The sequence below is a fragment of the Gracilinanus agilis genome, chromosome 3 (assembly GCF_016433145.1).
Source record: "Gracilinanus agilis isolate LMUSP501 chromosome 3, AgileGrace, whole genome shotgun sequence".
NCBI lineage: Eukaryota > Metazoa > Chordata > Mammalia > Didelphimorphia > Didelphidae > Gracilinanus > Gracilinanus agilis.
In genome coordinates this window covers 382,608,323-382,619,224 of record NC_058132.1, presented here as the reverse complement: position 1 = coordinate 382,619,224, position 10,902 = coordinate 382,608,323, and positions in this window count along the sequence as shown.

Below are 10,902 nucleotides of genomic sequence, written 5' to 3'. Positions count from 1 at the left end.
GAGAGAGAGAGAGAGAGAGAGAGAGAGAGAGAGAGAGAGAGAGAGAGAGAGAGAGAGAGAGAGAGAGAGAGAGAGAGAAGTAATAATGTTTCAGGTACATGGAATATCTTGAGCAAAATCATGGACATATGATGGTATAATTCATGTTCTAAAAGAAGAGAGTAATTCAGTATGGCTAGACCATAAATTAAAGGGAGCTATATCTGATAAGATTGGAAAAGTAGTCTAAATCCAGGTTGTAGAACATTTTCGGTGCCAATCAATTTCTATTTTATCATACATACAACATGGAACCAGAATGAAGAGAATTCTAGAGTAAGAGTTAACAAGTGATAATGTGTCTAATAATAAATAATTAGGTTATATTTTGGCATAAACAGATCAAGATAGACTGAAGGAGATAGGTTGAGAGAGAATTATCAGTTAACAGACCAAAGAGTAACTTTCATAGTGATGAAAAAAAATTTGGTGACATAAAAAAAATATGATGTTCAGAGAATAGAATTCTCATATGTCACTATGTCACAAAGTGAAAATGGAGGTCATTCAAGTTGAACAAGTTGAGGATTTATATGATTCATTTTTCAGGTTCTCTATAGTAATGATTAAGTCTTAAAGGATGATATAAGAAATCAGGTGAAAAGCAAGAATCTTTTATTAATTTTTAAAATGTTTGTTGAATGACCTTGAGGTTACAAAATGAAGGTGACAAAGGGTGTTGCAAGTCAATTGCATGGAAAGAAACAAAATCATTGGAAGATAGTGGTAAAGGAATAATCTGTAAGCCTCACTGGAGGCATGGGGTGTATATTTTACACACAGCTTCTTCATTTCTTGTGAGTCAAAGAAAGAGTAGGGGCTTCCACTGCAGAAATTTAAAAGGGATGAAGTATTTTCACAGCAAATATAGACTTCCATTAAAGTGAAGAGACAGAAGGTATGTTGGAAGACACAAAGGAATTTATTCAGGAAAGCAAAAATTTAAAGGGCATTATAACTATAATACATAATTAGATCTAATAAGGAAGTGTGAAACAAAGTGTTATGAGAAGTCTGAGAAGGAATATTATTATTGATCTTTGTTTGCCAAAATAAATTTCATTGTAAAGTGATATTTGAGTTAGGAGTTGAGATTATAGAAATTTAAAAGAGGAAGGAGGACATATTAGGCATAGAAATAAGGATAAGGAAATGTAGATGTGGTAAAGCAGAGGATATATTTAGAGGACAGATAATAGTTTAGTTAGAACAGACAATAAAGAAGCAATGCCTCTGTCTTCACCTATATCTTACATGAAGACATCCCTTTTCTCTACCAAGGTAAACCTCATTATGTCCTTTTGTTTCCGCCTCTTCCCATTTTTTCAAGATAAGTCCTCAACTATCAACTCTGTTCTATCTCAAATCTTTGATCATTCTTGAATCTAATGGCTTCTTCCCAGACTCAAGCCTGCACATATTTCCTCATTCTTAAAAATCCCTTACTGATCTGGCCAATTCTAACATTTATCTTCTCCTTTCTTTCAAAACTAAACTCTTTAAGAAAACTGTTTACATTGGCTATCTCCGCTTTTTCTTCTTTTCCTTTGAAATCCTCTTTAATCTTATTTCTACCCTCATGATCTAATTAAAACTTCAGTTGAAACTGCTTTCTCCAAACTTACAAAGAAAGTCCCTGCTTTCAGGAATCTCACAATCTAATGGAGAAGACAACAAACAAGCTATATGCCAGACAAAGAAGAAATAATTAGAATTAATGGGGTTTGGGAAACAATTCTTATAGAAAATAAGATTTTAGTTGGGACATGAAGGAAGATGATGACTAAGGAGAATAATCTAGGTGCAGGGGATATCCAAAGAAAATACTTGGAGATTACAGAAAGAGCATCTTGTTTATGAAAAAGTCAGGCCAGTGTCACCAGATCAAAGAGTATCTAATGGGAAGAAAGATAGAAGAAGATTGGAAAGGTAGGAAGGGTCTAGGGTATCTCTTTTTTACCTATCTAAATTTCTTTCTCTTGTCTTTTGCCTGTTGCTAGCATTTCCAGAACTAAATTATTTTTTCAGCATTTTTTTATAAACAAGAGATTGTGGGGTTTTGGTTTCTTAATCATTCTGGCACACTTTTTCATTTTGACATATTTAATCCATTATACTTCAAGTCAAGTTAGGTTTATATTTTCCTCCATTTGTGTCATATATTTTCCCAAGTTATGATTTTTTGTTTTTTTGTTGGGACATAGTACTACATATCTTTGATTATTTTTGTTTAATCTTCTTTTAAGACATTCCTATTCCCACTAGTTCTCTTTTTATCATATTCATGCTTCCTCCACTGCTCTCATTTATTACACATTGCACTAGTTTGGGAGTTCTGCTTATTAGACTTTTTACTTGCTTGGTTTTTTTTTCTTATTATTTAAGTATTCCTCTCTTCTTTTTCCTCTGAGTCAAGTAGAATGCTTTTTTCTCTTCTATCCTTCAATTTATTTTATTTGTTAAATTAATTATTTTTATTTTCTGTATCTTTTTCTAGAAAAGATTTATTTCCTGTATTCTCTTCATTTTTACCTTTTCTTTATGGAATTTCTTGACTTTTATTCCTTGGTTCATGACTGTTATAAATAATTTTGTTCTTTGTTGTCTGCCATACTTATAGAATTAGATTATTGAGGTATGTATTTTGGTTTTTCTTCTCTGAAGAATTCCTGTTATTGTTTTGTAAAGCTTTCCCCTGAACTTCTCTTCTTTTTTTTGTTCTTCATCACTCTTAGAAAAATATTAATTCCTGCATGTGATAGAAAAGATGTTGCTTTATGGCAGTATTCTGTTTTCCTGATTGTGCATTTCATTACTGAGCTTTCAACATTTCCCTGGTTATTTTTTCCCTCCATTTACTTCAATATATCTTGCCTAGATGCATTCTTTTCAACTCTTTATACGTAGTGGTTGCCTTCTGATTCACCTTTTCCTGAGTTAAGATGAATGATCTCTCAAAGATTCAAATCTCTGCATATATTATATACTTTAAAGTGTCTCCATCACCTTTTACATAGCTTTCTTCACCCATAGAACATTGGAACCATATACTGATGATAACTTTTCCACAACTGAAAAAGGCTTCACTCTTTCCTTTTCCCCTCTTCAGTACCTCCCTTCAGCTCCACACTTATTCTCTTGTTCATTCTAAGAGATTAGAATATCTTCACTATTTGCCTTTCCCTATATTACATATTCCATTTCATTTTCTTCTTCCTATCCCTCTTTTTATACACCTACACAATTTCAACTTCTTTATGAACTAAACTACTTACACTTTGTTTTTAAATACATTTCCAACATTCAATTACTCACCACTGGCCAATTTGGCTATAGTGTAAAGTGCAATAAGAGGAATAAAGTGAAATTATTATAAAAGATACACTAAATTTATATCATAAAACTCTTTAAATGCCTAAAAAATTAGTTTATGATCTATCATAGAGGAAGTTGGGAGCCACCAAAATTTCCTGAATAAGAGAAATAACATAGCCAAGTGTATGCTTCAGCAATATCTATTTGGTGGTTTGTAGAAGAAGAAATGGAGGCAGCTAGGCAATTCAGTGGATAGAATATGGTGCCTGGAATCAAGAAGACCTGAGTTCAAAAAGGACCTGAGACTCTTAATCACTGTTTGATCCTGGGCAAGTCAGTTAAATTCTGTTTACTTTAATCCATTAGAAAAGGAAATAGCAAACAATTCCAGTATCTTTGCCAAGAAAAGCCCATGAACAAGTACTGGTGTGCTGTCTACAGGATCACAAAAGAGTTGGCCACAATGCAATAACAACAACAACAAAAGCAGCAAGAGGGATTTGAGGGGAGAAACTGGAATCAGGAAGATAAATTAAAGGGATGTTAGAACAGTCCAAGTGAAAGGTGATGTGGGATTAAATTAGGGTAGTGACTGTGAGTAAAGATAAATGGAAAAAAATGTTATGATGGCATAATTAATAAGACTTCATAGTTCATTATGCATACATTATAGAAACCTATTTCCACACTGAGTTTATATACTAGTGGTTTACTCTAAAGGTACTTGGCAGGAGTTAGTTGATAGACTCCATTTCTATTGGCGTTCCTAAAAAGTGCTCCTAGGAGAAATAATAATCTAATTAGACATAAAACTTTTTATAAGTCAAGCATTAATTGAGTTTGTTTTTTAAAGAGGTCTAACTCATAAAGGCTTCTAACCCCAAATATGAGTATATTCAAGACATAAGTAAAGAATATGCTTTGGTTTCTGTTTATAGGGGAAAGTATCGATCTAATTAATGAGCTGTGAAAACTGGATTGAAGGCCACAGAGCCTCTCTATCAAACTTTCTTGGCCATTTGAAGCCTAGCATTAAAATCTGCTAATTTGATTATAGCTACTCAGCTAACATGTTTGAGCTGTAACAATTAACTAATATCAGGTGGTTTGGAGAGCAGAGGAAGCCAGTGGGTAAGAAAAGGAGACATCTGAACTGATCATGAGAGAATAATTAGAGCAGTGATTCCCAAAGTGGGCGTTACCGCCCCCTGGTGGGTGCTGCAGCAATCCAGGAGAGCAGTGATGGCCACAGGTGCATTCATCTTTCCTATTAATTGCTATTAAAATTTTAAAAAATTTAATTTCCAGGGGGATAAGTAATATTTTTTCTGGAAAGGGGGTGGTAGGCCAGAAAAGTTTGGGAACCACTGAATTAGTGTCTGAGATGATTTTCAAAGAGTCACCAACAATTGATGAGAAATTCTCTTAACATGTAGATACCAAGTATAAAATATCTCTAGGTAATATAATGATTCTAAATAATAGAGATTGATATTAAAAGGAGAGGTAATATTTTAATTAAGGCCATGTTGGTAAAATAAAGAATCAACACACACCTGCTAAGATCTAATTCAAATTGCCCCACCAGACCTTTCTCCCCATAGATCATGTGCCTGATTTCTCCCATGCCAAAGAGGGCAGCTCACCAAAGATGCAGGAAACCAAAAAGAAAGAAGCCAGTCTCAAGTCTGACCTCCCAATTTAAGCTGTGTTTTACATTTGTTCAAATCAAGACCGGAAACCCATTGAATCATGGAAAATGTAGTTTCAAAGTCCCCTAAATGTCCACAGGAGGTTTGTCATATATCTAAATAGCTTAAGGCTCAAATGAGCCCCCAAAATTCAAAATAACACATTTCCCCCCTGAGATTCTGCAAAAAAGACTTGTCTTTTTTGGTGGATCTTATTAACATAGTCAACTTCCATATTTTTCCAGTTATTACCATAATTTGTTATTTTCCTAATTTGTGGGGTTCAAAAAGGCTAATTATTTTTAAAAAAATATTTTGCAAGCAAAAAAATTTTCCTTCATTTCCTCAATTTGTCCAAGGAGTCCATTGAAATAGGTTAATAGGTTTGAATAGTCTATTGAAACAGGGGAGAAAGCAGTCTTCATTTTTTTCTTCATAACCCATGCATTTTTATGGTTTCATTTTCCAGTATCCTGCAGTAAGGAGATACTAGGGTATCTTGGGTTGCAGGAAAGGCTGCTGTGTTGTGGGAAGGGGGCATAAAGAGAATCTTGGGATAAATGTGCCTCTTTCCCACTGAAATAGTGTCCACTCATAAGGAGCTCATAGGAAATTCTTCTGGGGTTGATCAGTGTAGGTAAAGATTTAAATTAATATTATTTTTTGAATTTAATTCCACAAACAATAAAAAAATCTATTATGTACAAGGCATTAGACTAGGCTTTGGAAATGAACAGATTAAAAATGAAATACACCTTATTTCAAAAATACAGTGTTCTAGAAGTGAGGTTACATCTTTCACATGGATAGATCCAACCTGTAACATTTTCCAGATGAATAAACTGAGATGAGAAAGGTGTTATGATTTGTACAAGGTGACACAGCTACTAACTCAGAGCTATGATTGGAATCTACATCGCTCTTAATGATGCCTATTTCAGTATCATTACTACTGCCTTCAGCAGCTCAGAGTTGGGGGAATCCTCGACACTTCTCCACTGGCAGAATCCTATACTTCTATAACTTGCAAATGTCACAAGGTATATACACTTAGTAAGACCCATATAGACTGGCAGCTGGGTGGCTCAGGGGATAAAGAACCAGGCCTAGAGATGTGAAGGTCCTGGGTTCAAATCAAGCCTCAGATACTTCCTAGCTGTGTGGACCTGGACAAGTCACATAACCTCAATTGCTTGGCTCTTATTGCTTCTCTGTCTTGGAGCCAATTCTTAGTATGGATTTCTAAGCCGGAAGGTAAGGATTTTTTTTTTAAAGATCAATATACATAGATAAGTGCAAGTTGTAAAAACAAAGTGAAAAAATATACATATACAAGTATTTATATGCATGTATATAGACATGTGTGTATGTATGTATTTATGTCTTTATATGTATGTATTTATAAACATACTTATATAGTCTTATTACCTAGGTAGCTCCAAAGGAATTCTGTATAGTTTCTCTCACATGCATATTAAAATTTATACTGAAATCTATAAGCTTAGGGAATTTGTGGGGCCTCTGAAAGGCCAAGAGATTTGATCAGAATCATATTTTTAGGAAGCGTCAGTGTGGTATATGAACCCAATTCTTTCAAACTCAGAGATGGGCTTCTTTAATTATCCAGTACACCACAGTACTTCTTGACTTCAAAATAAAAAATATATCTGTCTTTCTCTGTGTATACACATATACATACATATAAACATATCTATGTCACAATGCAATGTCACTATATATAAAAATGTGGTATATTTCATATGTGTAAGATAATATATTTCATCCCCTTCAAACTGTGCTTTGCAAACCATTCATCAAATGCTCAATTGACAACATATGCTTCAGGTAGTTAAGAAAAGTACTAAGAATTCAATTAATATTTTTTTTACTAATTTTCTATAAAATAAAGCAAGGATTTCCTAGACACCTAAGTTAAGCTATACATCATTCCTCTGTGTTATTTTGCATTACTTTGTATTTGAAGGGCACAAAAAGAAATGATGAGAAGTCCTCTTCAAAGAGTTCTACAGAAGATTCTCCCTCAACATTTAAAAAAAGGAGTAACATCCATCATCAAGTTCCTTACTACCTAGTGTTTCTCTGCAAGCATCTTGGTGAAAGGTATCCAAGAAATTAATGTTTGAAGCTGAGAATCTTTGGCTAAATTTATATGAGATGGGGGAAGGGAAGAAGAGGTTGTGAGTTTTTCCTAGAAGAAAACACATTTCATAAGACAAGCCTGTAGTGCTGCTTAAAGGTTTGGCAAAATGCCCAAGAGGCAGTTTAGCAGGACTTAGTAATGGGAGGTTTATTTTAATGCTGCCCAAGAGGAAACAACTCCTTTGTTGGAGAGCTTTTTAAATTGAATGGGCAAAGTCTTGTGCTTAGCATGGTAAGTTTCTCTTGTCCAGGAAATGATGATTATTCCACGAAAGTACGTGTCGAAGTTCAGGCCTAGCCTTGATTTCTCAAGAAGAAAAATTGTATATGTATGCGTAGTCTTGATCTGAAGAAGAGACTTAATAGGTTGACTTATGAAATCATTATTTTTAGGAATGATTGTCAGCTTGTGAATAACCTCATACTGTGTAAAGTGTACTCTTTCTGGGAAAGCATGTGGTTTGGGACAGAAAGTCTCCAATCTAATTTCAAAATTTCCATGGTGGTTGTAAATTACCTTGGGCAGAAAGCGGAAGCTGGCAAAATTTCTGTAAAAGACATCCTTCTGAAATGTCATGTAGGGAATCAATAATCGAGGTTTGCAATGTTAGTTCTCTTTTGGCAGATACAATAGTGAAGGGAAGCTCTATTGGCTGGTTCTCTGTGGACTTGAGTCTTATCCCCATACAAGAAACTAACAGTAAGTGAAGAGATAGTGGGGCTTTAGGAGATGGGAAAAGTGTTCCTCTTTTCTATTGAAATAGAGCTATGGCAATTTAAGTACATGTATTTGATTCAGAGGAACAGCCAATTCAGGATATTGGGAAGGCTTGAAGGTTGGTATATATACTAGAAGCAAGTAATCATTGACATTGGTCCAGTAGTAAACAATATCCATTCCATTTGGTTCTCTTAATATGTGCTACTGTATTCTGAGAAGTGGCTGTGTGCATGTGAATGAACAGATATGAGGATAAAAAGAGTTTATGGAATTGTTACCACTCCTTAGGAGCTCAGTATACATAGACACAGACATATAAAAAGTGGGCACATTATATGGCAATAAATATAGCAACCTAGGTGATATGGATGAATATTTACAAAAATATAAATTGCCTGGATTAACAGTAGAAGAAATAGAATACTTAAATAATCCCATATCAGAAAAAGAAATTGAACAAGCCATCAAAGAACTCCCTGAGAAAATATCCCCAGGACCAGATGGATTCACAAGTGAATTCTATCAAACCTTCAAAGAACAATTAATTCCAATACTATATAAACTATTTGACACAATAAGAACAGAAGGAGTTCTACCAAATTCCTTTTACAACACAAATGTAGTACTGATTCCAGAGCCAGGTAGATCAAAAACAGAGAAAGAAAACTACAGACCAATCTCCTTAATGAACATAGATGCAAAAATCTTAAACACAATACTAGCAAAAGTGGGCACATTAACACGTAATTGGTGATAGAAGAGAAGAGCCACCAAATGATGTAAATTAGTCCTACTTAATGAGTATGATCAATCACTGTGGACACAGAGACCTCTCTCTCTTTCCATACATATAGCTCCATGTTTTCAAGTTAGTAGAGTATGTATTTACATAGTTTATCTTATTTTCATTTTTTCATCACAGCAGACATTTCATGACCCTCATTACCCCTCATTTAAGGACCAAATGAAACATTTTATAAATTTCCAATCCACTGAATAAATTATAGCATGAAATATAATCAAATCATTGAGAGAAACAGTTTAAATTAATAGCACATGCTGGGGCTCTCTCCCAAATTTTGGTTCAGCAGTTTATTTTTCTCTCCATTTAAAGAGTTTAATCATTATGCTGCAACTAATGGGAAATTAATAGATTTTAAAGTTCTGCAAGTAATGAGCATCTTACAAGCATGCATTATTCTTAATTATGGAAAGTTATGCTTGAGTTCGCTTGATGTAAATCTATACAACAAGACTGAATTCTTAAATGAATATAAACCTTTTATAGGAAATAAAGAAAAGTTACTTTATTTGAATTAAATTGAACTGAATTAAATCAATATCTTACATTTTTAAAGAAGTTTTTCATTTTCAAATTATTTTCTCACTCCGAATCTGTGAGGTAAGAAGTGAAAATAATGTCATTCCCATTTTAAGAGTGAAAGAACCAGAGGATCCAATAAATTAAATGAGTTATCCGTGATCATGTAAGATAGAGACAGAATTCACATTCAGGTTTTCTGATGCCAAATCTATTCCTCCTCTGTAGTAAGTAAAATAGAAACTCCTCTGTTTGGTTTCTAAGGGCCTTTTTCACCGGGTTCCAAAGCATCTTTCTAGCCTTATTGTATGTAATATTACCAAATTAGCTATCTCCTTGGCACTATCTCTCATCTTTGTGCCTTTGCTCTGGCCATTGTGCAATCCTGGTACTCTTCATTCACCTTTACCTCATATAATCTCCCCATTGCTTCAAGTCACAGATAAAGCATCCCATTCCCCATGTAGCATTTCCTAACAATGCCAACAGTGAGTTTTGTCTCATTTAAACTGCTTTGTGCTTAGCTATTAAAAAAATTAATCTGTTTATTGTCTTTGCATTTTTATCATATATCCATATATGCACATACATATAATACATGTACTCATTTTCTTCACATATGACCATAGAAATGAACTGAACTGTCTTCAAATACTCTCTCTTGCTTTCCTCCAGTCTCAGAATCTTAAGTATACAACTTTCTATCTCACTCTTGTTATCTCTGTAGGACCTTGCTCTCCCTACATTCCCTCTTTGCTCTTCAATCTCTCCTTTTTTGTTAACTTCTTTCCCTCTTCGTACAAGAAAGCTCAGTTATGATCTAGCATAAAAGTACATATATACAGATGAATTTGTTTTGAAAACCCCTGATACTCTGTAAGCTCCTTCACTTCTTTCAGTCTCAGTGTCCTCACCTCTAAAATAGAGTTAATAATATTTGTGAGAATCAAATAAGATAATATGAATACAGTACTTTATAAATGTTAAAGCTCTATATAAATGATAGCTATTTATTATTATGGAAAACACACTGGGTTTGGGGTTAGAAGACATGTTCTTCCCTCGCTGATTGGACCATTCTTTACAGAACCTCAATTTTTAAGGTCATCCAGCCAGTCATGTGTTATTTCTGTCCAGGCTACATTCCACACTTTCTCAGCTATGTTCCTGGACTGTGTATCTTAACTCTCCACCTACCCTCATTAGAATGTCCTTCTTGAGGGCAAGGCTGTAATTCTTTCTGCTTGTTTTTATATTCCCATTCCCTACCACATAGCAAGTGCTTAATAAATGCTTGTGACAACTTGATATGTGTTTGAATTCCACCAAGACTACTTACATAAATTTTGTGATTACTGAAAATTTTCTTTTTTATTTTTATTTTGAATATTTTCCCATATTTACATGTTTCATAATCTTTTCTTCTCCCTAAACTCCCCAAACCCCCCCTCAGCTGATGCACAATTCCACTGGGTTTTACATGTATCATTGATTAAGCCCTAATTCCATATTATTTACTGACAATTTTCTTAATCTCTATGGGTACCACTTTCAACATCTACATGATCTTTAAAGCACTCCAAAGTCTCTCTCTCTTCTCTCTCTCTCTCTCTCTCTCTCTCTCTCTCTCTCTCTCTCTCTCTCGCTCTCTCTCT